Source organism: Pteropus vampyrus, unplaced genomic scaffold (assembly GCF_000151845.1).
Source record: "Pteropus vampyrus isolate Shadow unplaced genomic scaffold, Pvam_2.0 Scaffold584, whole genome shotgun sequence".
Lineage (NCBI taxonomy): Eukaryota > Metazoa > Chordata > Mammalia > Chiroptera > Pteropodidae > Pteropus > Pteropus vampyrus.
Genome location: NW_011889365.1, coordinates 225488 through 253035, shown reverse-complemented (window position 1 = coordinate 253035; position 27548 = coordinate 225488). Strand labels below are relative to the sequence as shown.

Genomic DNA, 27548 nt, shown 5'->3' with positions numbered 1-27548 from the left:
ATTTACCACAGATTTTTAGAGGTAGATGGATCTTTAGAAAATTCTTTGAACAATTATGTATAAACTAGTATTACTTTCATTTTATGCATAAAAGTAAATAGGCCAGAGAGGTTATCTGCTTAAGTTCAAATTGTTAATGAAGTGCCAGAGGGACCCAGTTTTGGGCAAATATAGTGAAACTTTTTAAAAGTCTCTTCCTCCTCACTTCCTCCTCACCTCCCATTCTCTTATCAGCCTATTCTAATGGGACGTTCATCCCACGTATTTCACTGAAACTGTACTAATAACATCAACGAAGACCTTTAATCTTGCCAAATCCAGTGTCTTATCTCTGTCCTCTTGACTTTTCAGTCAATTGATACTCCCTTCTCTTTGATAGATTCCTATATCTTGGCTCCCGGCACCCCATACTCCTTGATTTTCTGTACCTGGAGAGCCATTTTTCTTCAACATCTTTTGATGACTTTTGCTTCTCTTATTAACCTTTAAATTCCCAAAGGCTCAGTCCTGGACATTGTTCTCTATTCTTTCTAATTAAACTTCCTCCTTAACGGATTCTCATGTAGTTCCATGGCTTTAAATACCCTCTTTTATGTCTGTATACTCCAAAATTTTTATCTCCAACCCTGACCTCTACGCTGAACTCCGGATTTGGGTGTCCAGCTTCCTACTGGATGTCTCCACTTGGATATCTGAAAAAGCATCTCTAAGTCAACATAGCCCGAGCTGATTCCCAGCCTCCTCTCCCACCTGCCTGCCCCTGCATCTGTCTTTCTCACCTCGATAATTTGCATTACCCTCCATTCAGTTGCTCAGGACCAAAATCTACTCACCACTTTTGATTAATTCTTTTTGTCATTACCCTCCGACCCCAATGCATCGGGAAGTCCTGTTAGCACTTCCTCCAAAATATGTCAAAATCTGTTTTTTTTTCCTTCATCCTCCGTATGTCTGTAATCCAAAGTGGCATCATACCTTGCCTGAACAATTATTGTAATCTTCCTCACTGGTCTTCCTCCTTCCTCTCCTGTTCCTCAATAATCTTTCCAGTAAGCAGCCTGAGTGATCTTTTAAAATGCAAATTAGTTCATACCTGCTCCTCACCCCCAACCTTTCATTGATTCCCATTACACTTAGAATAAAATGTGCATTCCTTATGCTATTTCAGGACTAACATATCTACCCCCTCACATTCGCTAGTTTCTCTGTTTGGAATGGTCTTAAGTTTATGGGTCTCAGTACAGACCCCCTCAGAGAGGCCTTCCTTGAGCCTTCAGTCTAAAAGAGCTCCCTATTAAATCTACTATATACAATTAGTACTGTCTTTCATTCTGTTATTTCTGTATTTGTTTACTTGTTTATTATCTTTTTACTGCATGAGGACAGTTCTTGACAGTCTTGTTCACTGTAGTAGCAGTATACAAACAGACAAACAAACAAACAAACAAACAAACAAACGCAAACCCCACAGACCCTCATGTGTTAAGTGAAAGATGCTCAAATGAATGTTCTGGAAATAAAAGGATCAGAATCCACTTACAAATGAGAGGTCTTTCCAGTCAAAAGAATTTTTTAGTTTCATTCAGATTGTAATCAAAACTGATTTTGGAAACAAGTCTGATGGTGCATTTTGATGTGATTAAGTTCATGTGATTGAAATAATAGAATTTAGCAATTCCGGTGTATCGTAGTTACTGAAGTTTTCTGTATCCTAAAGGAACATTTACAATGCACAATTCCAAACAACTGGGCTTCTCAAGTAAGAGGAAACTGTATGCTGTATGGAGAAGGAGAACAGAGAAGGGACAGTCCTACCTAAGTGACACTCAGGTTAGATTGAATCTACACAGATTCCAAGCTCTATTGTGATTATTAGTAGCATTGATTTAACAACATTACCAATATGTTCTTTTAATTAGCTGTCGTTTTACACCAAGATTTCTGAATATATGTTGTGATTCTGTGAAAACTTCTATCTGCAACAGTGATATTTTAATTATTTGTTAGATTTCTTGTGGTTATGTTTGGGTTTCTTTGAGAATGAGTTTTACACCCTTCCAATTGTTGGCAAATATTCATACTGGAGAAAGAACTATCCATCTGTTCAGCTGGTAGCCAAAACATCCCAGTCAAGTAGCTGATTCAGCTGTAACATGAATTATGATGAGACAATGTAACACAGAGTATTAGTCATGTCCTAGTTGACAGATGTGGAAAGAGGTAATATCAGTCTGGGAACACTTAAGATTTTCATCATATAAAGTTAAGGCTGGGTTTAGAAGATGTAAGAAATGCCAGAAATTGCACTTACGGGTGTTAGAATTGGAATCGAATGAACAGAAATAGTGAGAGGGAAAAAAAGTCACTCATTAGATAGGTTAAGTCACTCATTAGATAGGATAGCAGCCTACATAGCCGATAGGCTTGACAACCCTAAGCTTCCAAGGAAGGGCGTTAGTGTTACATAGGATGGAGGTCTGTTGGGGGACATTTGTCATTTGCTTACCTCAGTGTCCCATGTAATCTTGAAGCACATGGATGTTTTGCCATGATCATCCTGAATGGTTCTAATTTCCTTTTCTCTAAGGCATGTTTCTTGCTTGCAGAACTAGTATAACCTTCATGCTTTTTGGCTAGGATACATGCATATTATTGCTTTTTTGTTTTGCTAAATAATTTTTATCATTGAACACATAGGAAAAATGTTTATAATAAGTATAACGCACAAATAACAGTAAACAAAAACTCGTATAGCTGTCCGCCAGCCTCCTAAGACACGAAATATTGCCACTACAGTTGAAGCTTCCTGTACCCCTCCTTTACCTTACTTCCCTCGGCACCCCAGGAAGTAAGATCTCTCAAATCCTGTCTCATCACTCACTGGCTTTTCCTTATACTTTTCCACATGCATATTCCAATCAATATTTGGTTTAGTTTTTCGTGTTTTTAACTTTTATGTAAGTGAAGTCAGATCATGCTTATCCTTTTTCTACTTCCTTTTTTGGCAAAGCATCCTGAGATTTATCTGTGATGATATGGCTAGCGGTTAGCTCTTTCAGCTTCACTGCTGTATAGTTTTCTATTATGTGAATATATCATGGTTTATTTGCTTTCCATTTTTAACTATCACACACTTCATTGTCATGAACATTCATAAAATTATCTACTGTTGAACATATGTAGGAGTTTTTGTAGGATATGTAAGTGGTAATGGAATTGTTGGGCCATGACTGTGCTTACTTCAGCTTCACTAGATAATGTCAAATTGTTTTCCAGGAGGACTGTGTGCATTTATTCTGTGTCAGTGTCATTGTTTCATATCTTTGCCAACATTTGACATTGTAGGATTTAAGAATTGATGCCAATTTTTAAAATAGCATTTTTAATAACATTTTGTAGTTCCAGAAGTTTTTTTTTTTTATTTTGGCTTAGACATTAAAAAAGGTTTTCTTTATTTTCCCTCATATTTTCTTTCTTTTTAAAAAATCTTCTTGAGTTTTTTTTTATTTTAACCTGAAATCTAGTTAATTAAAAAAAAAAGACTTCAGACATAAACTACTCACAGGCATTTTCCAAGTGGTTTAAGGATTGATTATATGTTAAAATCTATAGATATTTTACTTTAAAAAAAAAGATATTTTACTTTAAAAAAATATATTTATAATTTATTTATTTAACTTTTTATTTTTTTCCCCCTCCCCTCTGGTAACCACTAGTCCATTGTCCATGAGTCTCTATTTGTTTGTCCTGTTCATTTGTTGCTTTTAAGTTGATATCCCACATACAAGTGATTTCATGTGATTTTCAACCTTTCTGTCTGGCTTATTTTGCTTAGTATGATTATTTCAGGGCCATCCATGTTGTTGCAAATGGCAGTATTTCATCTCTTCTTATGGCTGAGTAATATTCATTGTATATATGTACCACAGCTTCTTTAGGCAATCATCTATCGTAGGACACTCGGTTGTTTCCATGTCCTGTCCACTGTGAATAATGCTGCTATGAACATCAGTGTGCAAATATCTTTTCAGATATGAGTTTTCAGGTCTTTTCCCCCTTATATTTTAAATCTCTTATTTCTTTAAACATGTTAAACATTTATTAAATTCTGACGTTGCATCCAAATTTTGAGATCTTCGTGAGTTTGATTCAGCTATATGAAATTTCTGCTGAGTCTTGCTCATGTTGAGTCTTTGTTTCCTTGTTTTATTTATGGTATTTTTGAAAGGCACAAGCTCATGTTCTTTTGAAATTCTTTGAGGTCTGGATTGAAGTTGTGTTCATCCAGAGTGAATGTGATGTTTGTTCTGGTGGCTATTTGAAGCATTAATAGCCCTCGATCCCTCTAAGGTTAATTTCTGTTCTTGAGGCTTCTTTGACCAGAAAGATGATGTGAATTTTGATTGCAAGCTTAGTCAATTGCCAAGTTTTGCGTATGAGTTCTCTCAAAAAAAAAAAAAAAAAAAAAATTGCACCCCCCCTGCCGCCCCCCGTAGTTAGTGCTAACCTTCTTGCTGTCCTTCTGTGGAATAGGTTTATTCTAACTCACACTAATGGTATAAGTGTGGGGACTATTCTGGAGTTTTTGGTTTTGGGTTTCCAGGTGTGGGCATGGCTCAGGCATAGTCTCTAGTACTTTGTGCCCAGGTGGGTGTCAAAATGGGAGTTTAGGGTCCCCGGGTTAGCGAAATGTCTCCAGTAAGAAAGTTAGCTTGAGAGTTTACTCACCTCTCTGGTTTGCTGCTTTTGCTTCAAGGATATATATTTTTTTCTTGTCATCTGAATGATAAATTTTATTTTTCAATTTTTCTCTTTTTTTAATAGAACTCTTTATATGCTTTAATTTTTCCTAACATCTTTTTATAAAAATTTCCAATCATGCAGAAAAAAATGAAGGGGTAGGATAGGAAGTGTATTACCTAGGTTCCTTAATTGTTAGTATTTTTGCTGTATTTGCTTCTGTGTGTGTTTATGTGTGTGTATGTGTTTCTTGAACCATTTGGAAATTAGTTGCAGATATCATGACACTTGGCCCCAGATATTTTGTTGTAAATCTTCTAAAAATAAGAACGTTCTTCTCTATAACCACAATACTATATCACACCTTAGACAATGAATAAGAATTCTCTAATATTTTATCTAATACCTAGTCAATATTCAAAGCCCTAGTTGTTCCAAAATAGCTTTAATATGTTTTTCTCGCCAAAGGAGAATAAAAATAATGTGGTGATGTATTTTAAAAGATATTTGTCAGCAGGGGTATTTGGGTTATTTGGTTCACCATACTCTCATCTTTTGCCTTGTGTTCACTTTCGTTTTGGTACGCAGTTAAAGGACTACAGAGCAGGTCTTCCAATAACCGTGTTTTATTATACCGTTGATGCGATGCCTTGGGAATTTAGCTCTTATTTATATCAATTAGCCTATGGTGAAATTTGTTTCATTACATGTTGTTTTGCTTAATGTCACAGAACCTATCTATGACGTTAAGTGAAAACTTCCTATAATTTAGTTGAAAAAATATTTTTATGTACATTTTAAAGAATTGTATTTCTCAAGTGGAAGATCCAAAGATGGTTAGCATAGTTATAAAATTCCACATAGTTATAAATTTTAAGTTTTATTAGGTAAGTGGACTGACCTCACCCAAGATTCCACCCCTGAATATCCTTTTCTAAAAAATGACATTTGACTTTAAAGAACAAAACCAGTTTGTCCTTGGACTTTACTTTGGACAGCTGAATTATGCTCACCCCTATTGTACCCTGTTGTTGGTCAACCTGGCTGCATGAAGATAGGGCAGAGAATGATGAAGAGGGATCTATTTATTTTATGGGGAGAAGACAAATGGATAAGGATTTCTTCCTAAATGCACAGCTAACCTAACGTTGCTGCTCGTTACCAGCAACTTTCTTGATGAATTTAGTATTGCCTGACATATTTTTAAAACGGCTCAGTATTATAAAAATATATTGCTGTTGAATAATAATAAGCACCAAGTAAGAAATATGGATGTACTTCTTCTTTTAGATGACTTCATAGTTATTTATGTATGTAGCTGTACACATAAAGCCCCCATGTTTGTATTTTTCTTTGCCACTGACTTCACAGCAGCTCAGTAAGATTTTAAATATTTATATTTTATATTTTCCTGCACCTGCCCCGTGACAATGTACATAGACCCTGCAAACAAAGATATATTTAGTGAAGAGACTGTGAAACTGCTTTATTCCTATCCTGATCTCCATTGAAAATGAAGCTGCCTTTTCAGACACTGTTTAGGTATGCTATCTGGCAGTCAGTCACTGCAGATTATAATCATGAGTTTCTCTTCAACATGTGTATGGCTATTGTCATAAAACTGATGAATCATTGCATTTTAACTTGTATGAATAAAAAATAGAAAGCTCAGCAGAAGCATTCTTTAAAGAGGTAAAGTCTGAAAAAAAAAGAGAAAATAAGGTATATCCATGAATTTTAACTTACTAGATAGTGGAAAAATGACTTTGATAATAGAATATGTATATGTATATGTGTGTTTTTATAGTACTGTTAGCATAAACATTGATATATAATTTTGGGGGTTTGGCTAATTTAGCTGTAAAATGACTTTTCTTTACCCTTCTTTGTTTTTTAAATTTCATTCCTCAGTAATGAAAAGGTTCTATTTCTTGATTTTTAGACCAAAACATCCCACTAGCTATCTTTGGAAGGTTTTAGAAACATTTTCAGTGACCATGATGGAAAACGTTGACTAGAACAGAACCATCTCTTTGCAGGACGGGACCCAGCGGTCTACAACACTTTCTATCTTAGCCCTACTTATTGGGGGCATGTTTATTGTGTGTTTGTTTATTTACTTCAGCATGCTAATTTTTTAATTTCTTGGTTTTTATCTTAATTCCTTAATGTATCTCGTTCATCCTATAATAAATGAGCTGATATTATGAACTTTAACATATTGATTTCAAACCTCATCATTTTGTCTTTTCCCTTTGTTTTACCACATATACAGTCAATTGAGAATTCTGCCTGGTTTTCCTTTCAGATATATTGCCATGCTTGGTTTAACACCAAATGGATACTTTCTAGCTGGATTGCTATGACATTTGACACTGTCTCTTTCCTCTTCAGTCCATCTTGCATGTTTTTATTAAAGAAATCTTCTAAAAATATATCACCTCCCTACTGATTAGTGACCCAGGATGTGAAAGCTAACCTCTGACTGCATTTCAAGAGCCCTCCCCTGGCTTTCTCAATATCATGATTCACAACTTGGCATTATGAAGACCCATGTTCCATTTAGGTCACTACTGTCACTTCTTTAGGAAAAAAAAACAACAAAAAAACAACTCTGGCCAATTCTGGAAGGTGGGGAGGAGAAGAGGAGAGTATGTGTTTACTTCAGTACTTGGAAGATTAAACCACGGCCAATTAACTGCATCCTTTGCTTCCTGGTGTTAGAAGGGGGATTTTGATATTTCAAGAGAGCCTTCAAACAAGGTAGCTAGCTTATGGGAGCCAGTTCTGCAGAGCCCTTAGTAGCAGGAGTTCAGAAGGTAGGATTCCCGGGGTACTACCTAATGGCACTTCTTAAAGGAAGAGAACTATATTAAGAGAAAGCTGCAGGATAGAAGCACTTTATTCACGGGTTGATTTAAAACTGGCTTTACTCAAAGCCAGTGGCCATTACAGCTGTTTCCACAGTCCCAGGGATTATGGGAAGATCATCAAACTGGAGGGAGGATAGAGCCGGGGAGGGGAGCATCAGAGTGGGACTCTTCTTGACCTTCAACAGGGCCACTTTCCTGGCCCGGAAATGCAGTAGATAGGGCAGGTCTGACATAAGCCAGGAAACCCAGTGTTCTGCTGCCCTTGGTCTAGCAGACTGGGGATTGTGGGGCCTGAGAACAGCCTGCTCATTTCTGCCTCCTCGTTTTGCCTGCATTTGAGGTGGATACCCAAATGTCACATGTGCTGTAACGGAGGGAGCAAGGACTTAGGAGATAAACTGACCTAGGCTTAAGTTTTATCTTCTTGACGATTAGCCTTCTTGACGGAGGCTGTGGCAAGTTACTTCACCATTCAACTCCAGTTTCCTCCTGTGATAATGGAGATATCAGCATGTACTCTGTTGGTCTAAGGATCGAAAAATCTGCCCTTCAGAACTAGGGCTTAGAAAACTGCTTTTGTCAGCACCCGCAGTCACTGAGAAAAAGAATATGTGAAATATTGCATATCCGTATATATATAATGAAACTTAGCAGAAAATTCAAAGAAATAACTAATTTCCATCAACAAAGATCTATTAATTTTATTTATTTCTCTTTATCCTTAACCCCTCAGTCTCTCCAGTGTTAGAGGTGACTGGTTTAGGTAGCATGGTACTGCTTAGATGGTACTAGAAACTCTTTTGCTGGACAGTACGTTCTGATATGAGAGAAATGCTATACCCGAAGGCCCTGTATCTTTTGGAAGGTCATCAAAGGAGAGCAAATTTCCGAAACCTATCCCTAATGTCTCAGGAGGGTCCTATGCATATTTGTATGCCTTGTGATTGGTGCATATTTGTTGAGTTGTTAAAGAATAATTTTCTTTAGATTAAGTGAAATTACATGCTTTTATTATAACTGTCTTCTGAAAATACTGACTAAATTTATCGGATATTTTTGGAAATGCAAAACAATCTAAAAATACATATGAAACTATGAAACTTAACTACTTTATCATTCAACTTGTTAGTACTTAGGAGACCAACGAGGGCTGAAATTCTGAGTTGGAATTTAAAAATCTGTTAATAGAGGTCCGAATAAGATTCTGATATTTTATTTATTAGGATAGTTTTTTATTACAAAATACATAATAGTTAATATAAAAAACTTGGAAGATGTAGAAAAAGTAAAAAAGAAAATAAAAATCACCCCTAATTACTAATATTTTGATATTAGTAATTTTTCTCCACTGTGTTTTTATACGTTTATTATTGGTTATTTTGTTTTCATTGTTTTTCTTGTTAACATCATAAGAGCTATTTCTTCTAATAACATATTCTTGATAATATTTAAGCAGTACTCATCATATAGCTGTATCATTATTCATTTAATCATTTTTCTAATGTTGAGTAGTTAAACAATTATTATTTCAATATAGCTGAAATAAATATCTTTTATTGGCATCTTTGATTACTTCTTTAAAATAGTTTCTTAGATATATATTACTATATCAAAATTTTAAATAAGCATATCTTAAAAAGTTTTGTAACATGTTGCCAATATTTTTTAGAAAGGCAGATTTAGTTTACCAGCCTGATGCCTTTTGAGTGCATGATGGTATTTTTATCTCACTACTAGGCCCTTACCAACGCTGGGTGCTGTCATAAAAAATAAAAGCTCTGGACTCTGACTTAATTCATCTAGTCTATATTGCAGATATAATCCACATTAAGTGGGACATTTGTTCTAACTAAACAAATACCTGAGGTAATATCTATATTCTTCTGTGTTAGTTTTTGATTGTTGCTACCACAAGATTGTACAGAGATCACATTTTACTCACCTTTATGCTGTCCAAAGAGATTTGTACATAGTAGGCGCTCAATAAATGTGAGAAATAATTATCACATAATACCCACCTAGATGGTTTCCGCCACTAACATGTCTATGCATATTCATTAAGCAATTATCAACTCTTTATTGGAAAATGTCACATAAAGTTCCTGGGTCTCTTGTTCTTATTTTTGTATGAAGATCCCATTCATTGGTAGGACATATTAAAGTAAGACTTTTTATTCCCTGTTCCTAATGTTATTATTGTGTGTATGTACTTTAGCTTATAAATTACATCAAAAGCACTAAGTAAGGTAGCTTGTAAGCGTTGCCCATCTGAAAGAACCCCTCTGTACTATCAGTGGAGAGATACTGGCAGGTGTTACTGGTGGTTAGTAAGAATGTAACCAAGGCATGATGTTGAACAGAGATGTGAGATGTGTATTAAACCAGTTTCTGAAGATCATTTGCTTTTTGTGTTATATGGCAGTACCTTGTGGATTTGCATTTAGAATGATAATTCATGCTAATGGCTTTCATCTCCCATGAGGTACAGAAATCAATTCTAAAATGGCAGAATGAAAGGGTATAGCAAATAAAGTCAATGAGCTGTCAAAGAATTTTTCTTCATCAAACAAGTCCCAAAGCACCCTGTTAACTTGACCTTCTCTCACTCTTCTTTCTTGGATTCTTACGCTGATTTGGTTCGTGATTTTTTTTCATAATAGAAAAATTAGCAAACATGTTTGGTCAGTGAAACAGAGGGTATTTTAAAATAATACGTGGGAGCAGTATCTCAATCTTCAGGAAAATGATGAAGAGGAAATACAGCATCGATTGCTGTTGCTAGGCAACGGCTTTCACAGCAGATGTGTGTGGGACAGTGGTGGTGTCTGCCAGCACACTATGCAGGGTAGGAAGCATGCAGCACTATGATGTTTCTAGGAAGCCTTAATCAGACCCCTGCATTTCCTCTTCCCTCCCAATTTTCTGGGATCAATATTTGAAAAGTTCAGATCATATTGTCAGAAAGATAGACTGAAAAATTTGGAGCACTTTAAGGGTTTTCAGAGAGTTGTGAATGGATTTGTAGAGCCAACAATAAGGGAATCAGAATTCCTGTTTTATTTCAGAAATACTGTTAATTTCGAATTCATACATTTATCCATTCATTTATGCACATGTTCACGCATTTAGCCAATATTCAAGGCACTGTGCTGCTTAAGAGCCTGGTATCTCTGGTATTGCTGACACATGCACTGTCGGTGTGACTGTAGGAAATTAGAGGTGCCATTGCAGCAGTGCAGATGGGACATAGTGAAGAGCCTCTTGGGCCTTCCGCCTAGGACTGTAGCTGTCAGCCTTAGGGCCCATGAGAACCTCCTGGGCACCTTGTTAAGATTTCTCAGCCCCATTCTTGGTGATCCCATTACCAGAGGTCTGGAAGGTAATTTAGGAATATGCATTTTAAACAAGCTCCCTGGGTAATTCCGGTACCGGTGGTGGGAGGGCCACTCTTGAGGAATACTGAAGTAGACCGATTAGTGAAGATTTCATCACTGTTACCGGCAAGATGTCATTTGCCAGTTTTAATTCAGTAACAGAGAAACCACTCGCTGTGGTTTTATTTGTTCAATCTGTGCCTTTTCCAGCTTGATTCTTAAGTCTCTTCACGTTAGAACTGCTTTTGATTCAGTAAAGTTAGACTAGTTCAGGTTTCTTCCAGAATTTGCTCTGAGGATATCCTTCAGGAGGATAGTGAGGGGCAGTCCCCCATCACTGCTTATCACTCACTCAAGAGCAAGAAATGGGTGTACAGACATAAAGTACGCACACCCTGACCCAAATAATCTGTAGTATAGACCCAGAAGGCCAAATTTTCCAATTGCTTTTCATTGAAAGCAATAAACATTTAAACAAGTAAATTTCTGAACTCACTGGTCACCTGTTTTTTTTACCCCACAGATGATAACCTTTCAGTGTTCTGTCAATTGTGAACATGTCCAATCCTTTAATAAAACCTGGCGTGCTTATATATGGTTTGCATAAATTAATGCATAATTATTGCTTATCTAGTCTTTTGAGAAGGTAATTCTTTTTTCTTTCTCTAGTTAAATATGCTCCAAATTCCAGTTTTCATCTTAATTAGACCATGTTTGAGATCTTGCCCTAATGCCATGTAGTAGTATAGACTAACACATGGTTCTTATTAGTTTATATAGCTCATTAACTATTCATGTATCAAACTAAATGACTTATAGATGACTTGTACATTTAAAACTGTTCAAAAGTTATTAAGGTCTGTAATTTATCATCACTAACATTTCTGACCTTGTTCTTGGTCCCTCACAAGAATGATATTCATTGAATGTATACGACACAATAGGAAGAAAATTAAGTTGCGCTATAAGCATTACCAATATGAGTGGAGAGGTTTAAAATGTCGGCAGTAATCAATAGTAGAATTTAATTTATATGTTTTATAATGGAGACATTTTTCATTACATTTATATTTTCCAAATTGCTTCCATTTTTAAATTAGTTGCCCTCATTTCAGGCCATACTCAGCAGCGAAATAATGTATTTTCTGAATCTAAACCATTGTATATGATTTGACCTTTAGCTGAATCAAGTAGTAAAGATTAAAATGAATTATGCTTGAGTGGAAAGGGATTTTAATGTTGCTCGGCACTGTGTTTTCCCTCATCCCACATGCTGTTTAATATTATTAATTCAGCTTGAACTATGATGAGTCAAAAAACGACTTTAGTTGGTTTTGGCTAATGCATTCTTGGATGTTATAGAAGTGCCAGCAACACCTGAGTGGCTCCACATAAATAGCAATGCATTTTTATTTTGTCCATGAGAGAAAAATGCAACGTGATTGCCTATAAGCAGCGGAGAAAGGTTTCTAGATTCACGTTCTTGATGCAAATATATAACTTCCATTAGTGCTAATAGGGCCTGTATATCTGCATCCAGGAATTCAGTATTTAGACTATGACAAGCAATGAATATTTGAGGAGTTATTACTAAACCTTTTAAATAAATTGAAAGACATAAATGCCTTTGCGTGCTGGAGAAGTGTGTGGTAATCCCTAGGAAATGAACTGTTCAGGATATTTAACTCCATTATCAATGAAGTGTTAGTAAAAAAGAAACTATTCACAGATTTAGATTCATTTCAATAGTATCTAGGTACATTTTACAGTCATATCAGCTCCCCAGTAATACACTTTATCACATGAAGTCCGAGGTATAGTCTCAGCCATTCACAGTACCTGAGCCTCTCAAATTCCCCTTGTTTAATTTGCTGGTATTAGAATGGCTCTTGGAGCAGCTCTATTGCAGAAACAGAAAATGCTCATGGGGAGATAACTAGGCTTTCAATTACTCTATGAGGTTAAGATAACTATCATCCTAGAATTAGGTCATATAGACACAATACAAAAATGTATAATCTTACTTTGTAGAATAGATGCTTGTAAAAAGTTCCTTGTCACCTAAATTTTTGTGTACTGAATTAATTTTCCTTTATGTTTTCTTGCTAGGGAGATACTTTTCTAGATAAAAAGCCATTACACCAAGATATTGCCAGTATTACATTTAAGAATGCTTTAAGTCTTAAGACTTTAGAAGTCACAGATTTATAGTGAAATAATAATTTTTCTAATAAAACACCATGGCTTCCGAATAGCTGGTCTTATTTTCACATTTGGCATCTTGAAAGAAAAAATAACTTGATGAGCTGAATTGCAGAGTCACCTGGGAAGTCTGGACTGCACAGCTCTTTGTGAGAGTCAGTGTCATGGACTAATGTACAGGTTTAACTGGGTTTAGGTGTAACAGTGATTTGAAATGCAGCATCGACTTTACAAATAGGTGCAGGACAGTTATTGATCACTCATCTCAGAAAACTTGAAAATGATATGTTTATTTTTCTGTAAATTATTCAAGTTCAGTTTTGTTTTTAATACTATACTTGTGTAGTTTAAAAATGCCTCAATGTTTTCTAAATGTACAAGCATAATTAATAGTACTCGAAACAAAAATTTGAACTTGAATAGAGTTAATGTGAACGGTGAGAGCTGCATAGATACAGAGAACAGATAGGTGGTTGTCAGATTGGGTTGAAATGAGTGAAAGGGGTCAAATTCAGTCTTCAAATAAATAAATCATGGGACGTAATGTACAGCATGGTGACTGTAATTGATAATACTGTATTGCATATTTGAAAGTTGCTAAAATGGTAGATCTTAAAAATCCTTATCATACAGAAAAAATTTTTTGTGACTATGTATAGAGACAGATAGATATTAACTAGACTTATTGTGGGGATCATTTCTCAATATATACAAAGACTGAGTCATTATGTTGTACACCTGAAATAGTAAATGTTATATGTCATTCATATCATCATCATAATAATAAGAATAATAAGAATAATAAGAATAATGTGAGAGCTGCATTCTAGTACTAGGCACTCAGTTTTAAAATATCGTGATTTTTCACCTTAATGATAAAAGTAATGCATACTCATTTTAGAAAATGTAGAAAATGTAGAAAAGTATTAAAAAATGTTGTCCATGTTTTAACCTATAAAGATAACTGCAGTTGTTTTTCTATGTTTATGTGTTTTTTTCTTTTTGTTACATAGCTGGTATCATAGATAGATAACAAAGATGAGAATTTTATGTTTTATGTTTATAAAATTTTATATGCTGCCTTTTCATTCATCATTATATTGAAGACATTTGTCACATTTAATTAGAATTCTTTGTAAATATGGTTTTTAATAGCAAAATAGATCTTATTGAAATTAAATTGAAATTGTTAAAATTAATATAGTTCTCTGTTGTTTGGATTATTTCTAGATTTTTGCTAATATAATTACTATTGTGATGAAGTTTTTTTGCCTTCTGTTCCATTATTTGAAGAACGTTTTATTTTGTCTTTACTCATGATTTCCTTAAGATCCCCTCTTCTTTATAACTTGAATGTTTAGCATATTTGTCTTTCTTTTTTGTTTTTTTAAAAAAGTAATAAAGCCTCTTAAGAAAATGAATTTAGATATAATCACAGTGTTGGCTGCAAACTATACTATGAGTTCTTTTTTTCGTTATTTCTAAGAAATATGTTATTGTAGACCTGCTTTTTTGAGTTTTCAGATGGGTGGAATTGTATGTTTACATGTATTAATTTCTGGTGTTCAGAGTATGTTCTATGTATTTTTGCTGTTCTGGTTTCTAGACGATCAGTTGAGACTCTTTCATGGGCATTTTTTTCAAAAAGTGCAATATTGTTTGGTGGGTACAGAGTTGGTGTAGTTACAATGATCCAACTTTGTAGGTGAAATCTTCCACAACTATCTTTGCGGATTGATCATCGTGTTTTAGTCTTCGACTGCAATTTTCTTTTTGGTCTTATTCATTTCTAACAGTTTTTGTTTTTCAAATTTTAGTTTTATATTACTGAATGATGAAAGGTTCACAATAGTTTCATTATAGGATTAGTATCAATATAAATTGACCTATGGTCTTGGTCTTTTCCTCAAATTTTATGGTAGATTTTAATGTTTTAGATTTTAATATTTTATATTTAATGTTTTAGATTTTATGTTTAATTTTATTTAATTTGTTAGCCCTGCTTTTGTTCGGATCACATTTGCATACTTTGGTCTGGTCTTTAATTTTCAACCTTTCTCATTTTGTTTCTTGACCCAATTTAAAGTTTTTTGTCCTGGTTAAGGAGAGTGAAAATAATTGACATGTATTTTAGTAACCGATACATTATGTTTTCTGTATTCAATGCTTCCTTCCTATTTTGCAACATGAATTTGTTTTGCTTTTATGTTCCCTTGTGATGGAAAGCTAAATCTAATTATGGAATCTAAGAACTAAATTTATGTGTTCAATTCATATTAAAAAAATCAATACATTTCGACTTTTCTGCCCCTAGTTCCAAAAATTTAGTCATCTAAAACTGTATCATTAGTGAATTTTAATTTTTTGTTATGTATTTTTTCCTTCAAGAATTGATTTTTACTTTACCACGTTTATGATCATTGTTTAGACTTGACTGTTTAACTGTCCTTGTTGATCATAGTGCTGTACTACTTCAAATTCCCTATTTTTCTGGTTATTAATTTCTTCTCATCTGTTAGTCATCAGGATAATAACAGCAACAACAACAGCCAACATTTATTTAGTATTTACTAAGTGCCATAGACGCTATGCTCAGCTCTTTAGATGATCAGACTCATGTTCAAACATCATGTTGTTCTGAGGTACATTCCATTACCGCGTCCACTGTTCAGATGAAGAAATGGAGGTAACGAGAGCTGAAATAATTTGTCCGTGGTCACAAATCTTCTGGAGCCGGGACTCCGGATAAACACATGTCTCTCCAGAGTCCATACTGTGGAACATTACGCTCCTACTTTGTCACTTCTGTCACTGGAAAAAATACACACTCACATATATTTAAGAAACTTTGGATGGGTGGTAAATTTTCTGAACCTTGGAATGTCTGAGTGTCTTTATGACTTTTAGACGTAAGATACCAATTTAGTTCAAAATGAAATTCTTGACACAATTTTTTCTTTGAGAGAAAAGTAATACTGTCTCCATCGTGCCATTATTCTACTGTCATGGAGGGAATGTCTAAGGCCAGCCTGACTTTTCTTTCTTCGTAGGCTACTTGTACTCTCCTACCCACCCCAGCCCTGCCTCTGTGTTCTTAGAATTTTTTTCTTTAACCTTAAAATTCAAATATTTTGCTAAGGATTGTCCAGATGTGAGTCACTTTGAAATACTTTTGCCTAAAATTTTGAAATCTCCTGTTATGACATATGCAGATATTTCTTTAGATCAGAGACGTTTCTTAAATTATATATGTCCTTGCCTATTACTTCCATTCGTTTGGGTTCTTTTTCGAAACAGCCATCATTCATTGGTTGGGTGTCTTCTCCCTGACCATTATCTTTCTCCTATCCTGTAGTTCTCTTTCTCTCCACTAAAGCACAGGCCAGAAAACTTTCTGTAAAGAGACAGATAGTAAATATTTTATGCTTTGTGGACCAAGAGGCAAAATTGAGGATATTAGGTAATTACTTAAATAACAAGAAGGAAATCAAATTTCTACAAATTTTTTATTAATGAAATTCAAAATGTAATAATAATAACAAAGTAGAGATTTATTAATGAGAATATTAGAATTCTTTTTGAGAGAGAGAACTTTTTGCTTAATTGGGGTCCAAAGTTCCTTATCATTAATTGCAAATGTTCACCTATAAAAACCATTTTTACTTTGCAGGACATAAAAAATGCAGGTGGCAGGCCAGATTTGGCTTTCTTACCAATGATAGCCTGTAATTTGCTGACCACGATTCCAATGTCTTAGAGAATTTCTCAGATTTGTCTTTTACTCTTCAGAACTGATTTTCTATATTGTCCATTTTGCTTTTTATTATCTTCGATGTGAATTTTAAATTTACATTTTTTCTTTTAATGTCTTAGCCATTTTCCTTTACACGTCAACTTCTTGACTTTTCATGTTGTATTCATCCCTGATTTTTGTTCTCTTTGGAGCCATGTTTTTTATATTTCATTGAGAATCCAAAGCAGAAGCCTTCTTAAAATAGTCACAGTACATCATTTTCAGATTTTTCTGTGCACCTCCAGAGGAATGAGTACTTTACCCTAAAGCCTGCAGTTTTCATTGGCTCATATGATGTTTTCTAGTTTATTTTCTTCTTACCATAAGGACAAATTTAAGCACAGTCTCTTTTAAAATTTAAACAGATATGTGGCTTGCCATTTGTCCCCTCACTATTTACGTAGTCTTCTCATATTTTAAGCCAAGAGTGTGTTGTTTCTTCTAGCTTCTCACGGATTTCTCCAACTCTTTCTCCTAGTGTGACTTTGCGAGAACGAAGCATATGTTTTCCTGTCACTTGTCATTTTTGCAGTCTTGAGAATGCAAATTTACTTCTGTATTATCAGAGGTAGTTTACACATCTTCTTTAACTTGACCAGTTGATGCTGAACAGTCACCCCCAACGTATGCTGCTTCCCGGGCTCTTTAGTGTCCAGTCCTTGTCTCTGTCTTATTAATGTGATTCCTGTGAGGACTTGAGATTGAATGACAGATATAGTTTAAAAAGTGCCTGTCAACCCCCAAAGGCAAATCTAAAATGAAAAGCTTTCTTAAGTAAGGCTTCCCCACTGAGTATATGTCATTTATTTTTCTTTCTTCTACTTAGAAATAAAAAATATGTTTTATATCCCAAACTTATCAATTTGTATATTTCAGAGCTTCTTTTATTTTATTTTCTTTTGCAATTTTTTATATTCTTCAACCTTTCTTTGGGTGCTCTTTCAGCTTTTCCTCTTCATACAAGTGTCCTTGGTAAACATGACCATAAATGGGTCGCGATCCTATGATACGATTTGTTTTCCCATCAGCTTTATATCTTAGCGCCCAATCCATCATCCTTTTCCATTTCTTATTCTGTATTTTAGATGGAAATAAGAGGACACATGCTCAGGTTTTCCATTTTGAGGATCTGGGAGATCTTAAGGTACAGAAAATAAGCTTAGCATACTAACATGGGCCTAAGGGAAACATGAAAACACGGGAGAAGGTACAGTGTAAATAAGAGATTTATACATCCCGATAATAAGTAATGTGAACCTGATGGTGGCAAAGAATAATTTAAAAGAGGAGAGTAAACATACAAATGGCTTATACCCAGGAATTTAGATTTTGTGATGTTTTACGTAAAAAAATTATCCATATAGCCTGGGTATGGCAACTAATAGAAATCTAATTTTTATGTCCAGTGTCCATTATGTATGTGTATGGAAGTGACCTCTCGTTATGTTCATTTTAGGTAGTCTGAAGTCTTAATACCTTCCTTATGTGCTGTGGCATGCAATAGCATTCCCTGCTAATGACCCGTAATGAAATGTTCGGGAAACTCAGTCTGATTTCTTTGGAAAGCTTCTGTGTCTGCCAGCAATTTTGGCAAATCACTGCTTCTGAAAAGTGAATTGAAAAATTAATACGGATTATATTGCTATGATTTTGACTTTTTATAGTTGTTAAATCAGCCAAATGATATAGTTTCTAAACCGATATTAAAATATAATATGCTTTTTCTAAAGCAGCTAACGTTTTAAGGTTTTCCCAGCCTTTCTGAGTTTTATTAAAGCAATAAATGTATAGTGCTCTCTTTGCTACTGTATGAATAGGTATGTATTGGTCAAATGACAAATTTACTTGTCCGAGAAGATGCTGAGTTAGGAGTTATGTACAGGTATTGCTGAAATTGCCTTTATGCACTACAGTGGATAAAAATCTAGATATAAAATTGGTTATTGATTCTGTTTGTTTTATATTTGTAGCAAGAAAAAAATAATGCCTGTAATCTTTCTTTTACACATACAAGTTCTGTGCAGAGTTTTCCTGTTGGTTTTGTGTGGCTTTTTGTGCCACTAGAACTTTCCGTATGATATTAACTCAGTTTCTTGTATGTGACATTTGACATGCCCAAATGCCTATTTATTCAGCTACTTCATTTACACACAGAATTCATGTGCTTTTACTTAAGAGATAATTCAGAATTCTTATTTTCTTCTTAAAAAAAATTTCACATTAGTTTATAGTGGAATATTGACTTCAATGTAGATTCCCTCCCCTCCCCATTTTTATGTTTAGTTATATATCATCTGGACTCATTTTTGTTTTTTAATTTATGATAGTTGTTTTATAGTAGTTTCAGTAAACAATAGTTTTCAGATTATTTTTTTTGAGTGTTTCTAAACATTAGAGGACAACATAATTCAGATTTCCAGGAAGGCCCAACATTAAAAAGAAAAAAAGGGACACATAAAATTAGGTGTTTTTTTTGTTTTTTGTTTTTTGTTTTTGCCATGTTAAACTTTTTTTTAATTCATTTTGGGTTGAAATTGTTTCCAGTTTCTTATAGAATATAGTTTCAGAGTGTTCTATTTTTTCCTCTTATTTCCACATGTAATTGGAATTTTCCTAAGAATTAATTGAAATTGTTCTGAGAAGAGTTAAAGAATATTATTTCATGCAAGATAATATTGATGAATATTATTTCATCAATACCGATCTGATTGTTACCATGAATGCCACACCGGGGGTTAATGAGGGCAGTTTCCCAGTCTGATATTAAAACCTTAGCATACACGGTAATTCTAATATGCAGGAGCCTTGGTTTTCCTTTTGAAATTGAAGCGAAGATAGGATATTAGGTGACTCATCATATCACTTAAATTAAATATTTTCTCAACCTTTATATGTTAAAATTTAACATTATGATCCCCACTTTACAGATGAGAAAACTGAGACAGAAAAGTTAAGTAATTTGGCTCAAATCAGTGGTGGAGCTGGGGGTATTTTAATTGAGTTTTTTCTGATTTCTCTTATGTAGGAAATGAACAAAAACAGAGCTGTCTGAGTGTGTACAGTGTCACTCACATTCCCCGTTTCCTACAGAGAGATGCGCTTAGGCTGGATATTAGAGGATGGTTGTCCACTAATAGGACCACTTCCTTTTAAATGCAAAAACTTCTTTATTTTAATCTTCATGGGTGGTAAATTCAGTCTAATCCAGACACCCCCACAAATCAAGAAACTGATTGATATCTCAGGAATTAAGACTAGCTTTCAGGCTAATCTAGTAGAAGATAGTTCTGGCCAGATATATTTCCCCTCCAAATAAAATTATGTTTGAAAATTAATAGCCAGTAGCTCTGAATGAAGACCTGAAAGGTTCACATATGAATGAAAATAATGAACATTTACCATCTATTTTGAAACTCATAGAACTTTTTATCTCCTGATGCTTGACTATGTTCTAAAATGTTAAACATGTAGATAAATGACCTTTTGAATAAATGAGATAGAATTATATCAGAATTTCTCTTTTTTAAGAAGCTAAAATTTGTCATTTGGAAGAAAAGTGGGAATTTAAGCTCTTGTGTCATGTAGGAGCATGTACATGACATGGCACTCAGGAATCTTGCTAACAGTGAAGCAGATAGTTAAATAAGCACTGAGCCTTTACAACATTATTCAAGGTAGGATTCTATGATTTACAGTTTCTCCAGTACATTTGGGTCATTCTAAAGAGATAAGCCGATCATTTATTTAGCACTCATTTATTGAGTCCATACTCTGTGCTGGACACAATGCTAAGCATTTGAAACAAAGAGATAAAATGCACACTCTCTTCAAGGAGTTTGTATTCGAGATAGGGAGGATGACAGATTAGCTGTGGGAACTTTAGCAATAGCTATTTCAGTGGAGTGTGGGGAAAGGAATTGGTGCACAGAAACTTGATTTCAGAAATGTGAGAAATGAATTACAGGTAGGAAACAGGAAAGTGAAAGATTATAGGAAAAGAAACAGAAATAATTAGGGGTAAAAAAGGGATGATAGGCCCATTTTATTTGACCCATCTAGAGTGTTTTTTGTTTGTTTTTATTGCTGGCATATAATTTATGTAAAACTTGAGAAATTTTACATAAATCTATTTCTACGTTCTCTAAAAAGTCAGAAGATCAGGAAACCCTAGGCTCTGCCTTCACACATGACTGAAGTTAGCTGCCAATGGGCCATGGTTTCACCTTTCGATGAGACTGGCATCCTCTGGTTTTCCACCTAGCCCACTGACAATCTGCCCGTCTCATTTGGCTTGGAGACTCCTAGTTCAGGCTATTTTCACATCTTGGCAGTTAAGGGAAGTAGTGGGCTAGGGGCAGGTTGTTGGTATTTAAATATGAAAAAGATTTGCAAATGTAATTTCTAAGGGAGGAAAGCCAAGACTAATAAGAGACCCCAAGGGGGAGGGGGTCATGTTCTGGGTTAAATTGTTTCCCCCAAATTCATAGGTTGAAATCTGAATCCCCAGTTACCTCAGAATGTACATTATTTAGAGATAAGTTCTTTAAGGAGATGATTGAGGTAAAATGAGTCCTTTAGGGTAGAGCCCTAATCCAATATGGCTGCTGTTCTTAAAATAGAGGGAGAGACACCAGGGATGGGCATATATGGAGGGACGGCCACATGAAGCCACAGCAAGACGGCCATCTACAAGCCAAGTAGAGAGGCCTCAGGAGAAACCAGTCCTGCAGTCCCCTTGATCTCAGACTTCCAGCCTCTAGGACTGAGAGAAAGTAAATCTCTGTTGTCTGACCGACCCAGTCTGTGGTACTTTGTTACAGCAGCCTGACTGAGCTAATCGGTACGGGGGTCCCAGGATAATTGAGGCATCAGTCACTGTTGGCTCTTTGAAGGCAGGGACCTCTGATGGTTCTCTAGAAAAGTTCCCAGTACTTTGTACTCATCTGGCACGAAGCTCAATGAATGTTTATTGAATTAATTTAACCAAATTATCAGTAAGAGGGAAACAGCTCCAGGTTCAGAGGGATTCTCTCTGGCAAAGGGAAGGAAAATGGAGAGAATTCTCAGTTTCCAGCCTTTATCTTCTTCATGAAGAGATTGAGGAGCAATTGGATTGGGTTTGTTACCTCGGTATCAACATGTTATGTCCTTGACCATGGAGATTTTGGGTTTACAAATATCCTACATGAATTGGATGGAAAAGGCTGTGGACTATATTTCGATTAGATGTGTGAGGACGAGAAGTTCTTGTTATCAATGGCTGTTCTCAAGGAGGACTCACATTTCTGAGATTGCGTGTGGGTTTAATGCTTCGCGTCTTGGTAGTTTGATTGAAGAGAGGCGATGAGTTAGAGGTATTGAGGAAAGGGGGACATCTTTGGCACAGGCTCTGAGGAAAAGGGGTAGGAGTTGACTGGATTCCCACAGAACTCTTGCAGGCATGGTCAAGGCCAGCCTGGGATTTGCAACAACGGGAGTCCATTAACAGGGCCGGAAGAAAACTTAGCACTAAGAGAGTAGAAGGCTTCATAGGCCAGTTGGGGAGGTCAGATAGGAAAAATGAAAAATCACTTAAATGTAAAAAAATAGAATTTTTTATTTATATGAAAAATGAATTTATAAGACAGTGTTTTAGGAACTCAGATACTATATCGAAAGATGTATATAAGTCATTCTTTTTTTAATTTAAAATACATTGTTTTTTAAATTAAAATCATAAAACTATATTGTAGAAAATACTGATAAGAAAAAGAAAAGAAAATTACCCATAAGCTCACCATCTAGAAATAACAGTCATTAATATTTTGGAGTACATATTTTCGGAGTTTTTCCTATGTAGATATCCATGTAAATCATTAAAAAATAGTTTTTAATAAACCCAGGGTGCCTGAAGGTGAACAATATGAAGCAGATTGCTATGCTCGGGCTGACATTTCTTAACTTGCACTGTGGTGAAGTTAGAGCAGCTATTTTCATAAACAGGCTCCATTTCTGGGTTTTGTCTGAACACTGTCATCATCATTTTGCTGATATCTCCTCCTTTACCAAGGTCAGCAGGCCATAACAGCTGGTACCGCCACATTCCTGATGGCCTAATTAAATATTTCACATAAAACGCATATACCATCTGCTTAGGTTACAGATATAGTGACCCAAATAATAAACTGAATTGCATGTGTGTGCTTAAGCTTATCTAGAGATGAACCCACATTTTCTACATAGTAGAAAAATGCTAGGCTTGCACTGGTTTAAAAAAATGCTCCTGCTTCTGACCCTCTGTTAATAGGGCTACTGTTTGCCATTCGGGATTAGCGATTTTTGTTTATGTGTTTATAGTTTCACCTGGTATCCCTCATTATCAGGGCCTGATAGAGTTAGGCATTCTGAGCTCGTAGAGATGAACAAATTCATTACTTGTTTCTAAGAATTGTACTTGTTAACGTTGGTATCGCCATATTCTGTCATTAGTAATGGAAACTGCAGGTTTATAAATAAGCAAATTACATGTTCTTATTGAATGAAGAGGATCCTGTATACATTATGTGAAAAAACCTGGATAATATGAAGGCAAGAAGCCCTTTAGTCAGGATCTGTTGTTTTCAAGAAAGACTCACATTTCTGAGACTATAAATGAATTTAATATTTCACACATTGAAACTTTGATAAGAAACTTCTATTTCCATTGAGAGGTATAAGAGTATGGAAATACCTAGGCTTCATTCCATGTGACTTTAGCTAAATAACTTAGACTCTGTGAACTTCAATTTCAGCTCTAGTAAAATGGGGCTGATCACACCCGCCTCACATGGTTGTTTGGAGAAGTGAATCACATGTGTGAAAAGCAAAATGCCTGCGACAGTTCCCGGAGACTGGTTGGTTACTCTCACCCGCTGCTCCTTTTCTATCGCAGTGGGCATCTGTGCTCATGCCCGCCCGGCATCCGTACCTCTCTCTTCTAGGAAGGGCACCTGCACGTTTGTTTGGATGCCTTCTCCTCCACTTTTGGGTAAAGTCTTAGTGTTGTTGTCAGTCATGAATCCCTGGTGAACATATAGCCCAAGCAAGGCCATCTTTTATGCTCTTCTGAATTTTGAGCTATGTGACATGATGCTACACACGTGTAGAACGGTGTCCCAAAGGAAGGACTATTCAGTAGTTGGTAATGTTTACAGCTCTGAAACTTCTGTGGTCCCTTGAGTACACCCTTAAAACAAACTAACAAACAAAAAACTTCGATTAGCTGTGTTGTTTGAATTGCTTACACCCAAAGTCCTGACTCGCACTTGATTGGGAATAATTTCACAAGCAAACACGTTGATTTTTTACTGATAACTTTCTTCTCTGTACACCTAATGCTAGATGCTAGGGTGCATTTAAAGAAGAGACAGGTTTCCTGCACCCTCTGTGCTCGCTGCTTCGCAGAGGGTATGTGGTCCCAGCACAGTAGTTCACGTGAAGCACATCCGAAGGCATAATCCCAAATTAAACTTGGTATCAGGCATAGTGATGGTTAATCTAACTCTAAAAACTTAATTAAGAAGTTTTAAGTTACAAAGAAATCTCTTCTACTCATTAGTTAATGATAGTCTTTTAAAAGAGTAGCTATTACTCTCAGCCTTTTCATTTTATTTAACTTAATGTCATCTTTTTATTTATTCAGTCTAGTCAAGAAAAAAAGTCTTAATAGTTTAATATTAAAAAGTAGATGACACTAGAAAATTTTCAGCTTTTGCTGAAAATCGTGACCTTTGATTATTCATATTCATAATTTATTTCTGTTTTATGTTGCTATTACAGCATTCAAAGCTGTAGACTAAGATCTAATAATTTAGAAGCACCAGAGGCATTGTTGGACCAAGATGATAAGCCTTTAATGACTATCTCAGATGGTAAAAGCCACTGCAGTTGCTGCATGAATATTCATTTGAGATGCATTCATTGGTAGGAAGGAAGTTATAAATCTTATAAGTTTTACATGTAAGCTTTTTTTCAAAACAAATAACACTATAAATCCTGGCCATTTTTTTATTAAAAGTATCTTCAAATATTTTCATTAAACTCATTTTGCTCCTTTTTCTTATCATAATCTTTGTGTATGGAAAGAAAATAGGATTTCATTAGCCTCATCTGAATATTAGAAGTAAACAGGTAGTGTTCACATTATGTGAAACTGCTGACAGCTCTTAAAATCAGCCCTGCGCTTTGCTCAGAGGCAGTAATCATATTGCTGGTTACATCTGTTCTTGGGTGAGACACCCTGCCTTGACTGCGAATGGGGACCAGGCTTCTAAAGGCTTATTCCTAGTGTTATTCAGAGCAACACACTGGCCTGGTCATTACTGGGCATAGCTACCCTGTGAGAAGAAGGTCATTGCTGATTGGGCCTTATTTGTCTCATTTTCTCCTGCTGGGAAAGCAGATATTATGCTGAATATAACTGAAGCCGTGTCAGGACCATGTTAGCTGTATTATGTGTATAGGGCAAGCACATAGCTGCTAAAAATCGTTGTAGACAGCTGAGCTGGATTCAGATCCAAGCAGTTCGATCCCATCCACACCCTTCACCACAACTGCAGTGTCAAACAAATATTTTAAAAACAAAGCAAAAATGGTATAAAATATGATTTAGTGTTGGAAAGATTATATAAATTATTAAAATAAACTTAATTTTAGAACAGTTTAGATTTACAATAAAATCGTGAAGATCGTACAGAGTTCTCCTATATATCTTGCACCGATTTTCACTATTATTAATATTTACATTAGTATGGTACATTTGTTACAAGCAACGAACCAATACTGATGCACTATTACTAACTAAAGCCCTTATTCAGATTTCCTTACTTTGTACCTAATGTTCTTTTCTGTACCAAGCTCCCTCGCAGGGTACCAGTTACCCTGAATCCTTACATTGCATCAGGCTTCTCTGTGACAATTTATCGAATTTTCATTTTTGATGATCTTGACAGTTTTTAAGAGTACTTGGTCAGGTGTCTTAGAGAATGTCCCTTAAATCAGGGGTCCCCAAGCCCCAGGCCATGGAAGATTAGGAACTGGGCCACACAGCAGGAAGCGAGCGGTGAGAGAGCAAAGCTTCATCTGTATTTGCAGCCGCTCTCCAGCGCTGGCATCACCGCCCTCAGCTCCACCTCAGATCCTCAGGCATTAGATTCTCATAGGAGCACCGGTCCCTGGGGCCAAAAAGGTTGGGGACCGCTGCCTTAAGTGGAAAGAAAGTAAGATTTTGCCTGAGTTTTCTCATGATTGGAGTGGAGTTTTAGGTTTTGGAGAAGAAGACCACAGAGGTAAAGTGCCATTTGCATCATATCCTATGAAGGGTATGGACTATCAACATGACTCATTGTTTGTTGATTTTGACCTTGATCACCTGGCTGAGGTAGTGTTTATGAAGTTTCTCTGCTGCCTAGTTATTCTTTTCCCCCTCCTTCTATAATGTCCTCTTTGAAAAGAAGTCACTATGTGCAGCCCACACTTAATCAGTGGGGAGTTATGGTCCATCTCCTTGAAGTAGGATTATTTATGTAAATTATTTGGGATTCTTCTGCATAGAACACTTGTCGCTTCTCTCAAAAGTTTATTTACTTATTTATTTGGTCGTTTATTTATATCAGTACGGACTCATGGATATTTATTTGCTCTTTAGGCTATACTTCTTTATGTTCAAAGAGCTCTAGCTTTGGCCATTGGGAGCTCTTTCAGTTGGCTCCTGTGTTCCTTTGACATAGCTCCATGTTTGTGGAGTTTTTTGATTGTTTTTAGCACATTCTTACTTTCTGGCACTACAAAATGCTCCAGGCTTACCTTGTATATTTTCTGCTCTATTCTAAGAATCAGCCATTTCTGTGTTGAGTCCTGGTTTCTTTTATTAGAAAATGGTATAGAAACCAAGAGCTGGATGCTAGCTGTGCTTGTGGCTACTGGTGTGTGTTTGCTGTATTAAAGTTTTAATTATGATTTTTCAAGGTGCCTGTGTCTCTATATTGAGCAGTACCATTTATTTTCAAAGTTGGTAACCAACGTATTAAATAAATAGTTTTTAATTTGTTTTTCTAAGAGAGAAAGAATATTGTATTGTAGCTACAGTTAAGAATTGCCAAAAATAAAATTTAAAAAGAACATATACTATATAGGAGCACCTTTGTCTTAGAATTGCATAACTGTCTCTGCAAATTTGCCTTTATAATTTTTCAGGGTGACTTCTAATGATCTCACATGGAGCGGTGATTCCTGGGTAGCGACTGTAGAGAGCCATTGTGCTTTTCTTTCACAGTGGACTTTCCATTTACTTAATTTGGATTAGAATTAGAAATGCAGACAGGTCGGCAATTGAACTGTGAGCACTTGGAAGCTGGATGTTTACTCTCTTCGTTACATAATGGAAAAAGACAAATTTCAGTATCTGTGCCCAGAAGAGATTTTGAGTATATTTAATAGCTAGCGCTGCTCAACCATTGATCAGTCAGAACAGGGTAGCTGAAATCAATTGGGAGATGAGGTCAGGTGCATTCAGGACAAGCATCACCATGCCCAGGCCTCAGGAAATGC

At 35.6% G+C, this 27548-nt stretch overlaps 1 protein-coding gene across 1 annotated transcript in view; it reads left to right on the top strand.

Annotated features, from left to right (window-relative positions):
- The window catches only part of LOC105308524 (histone-lysine N-methyltransferase SMYD3-like), a 446229-nt gene that overhangs the window by 208949 nt on the left and 209732 nt on the right, over positions 1–27548 (top strand). The gene's annotated exons all lie outside the window — the stretch shown is intronic.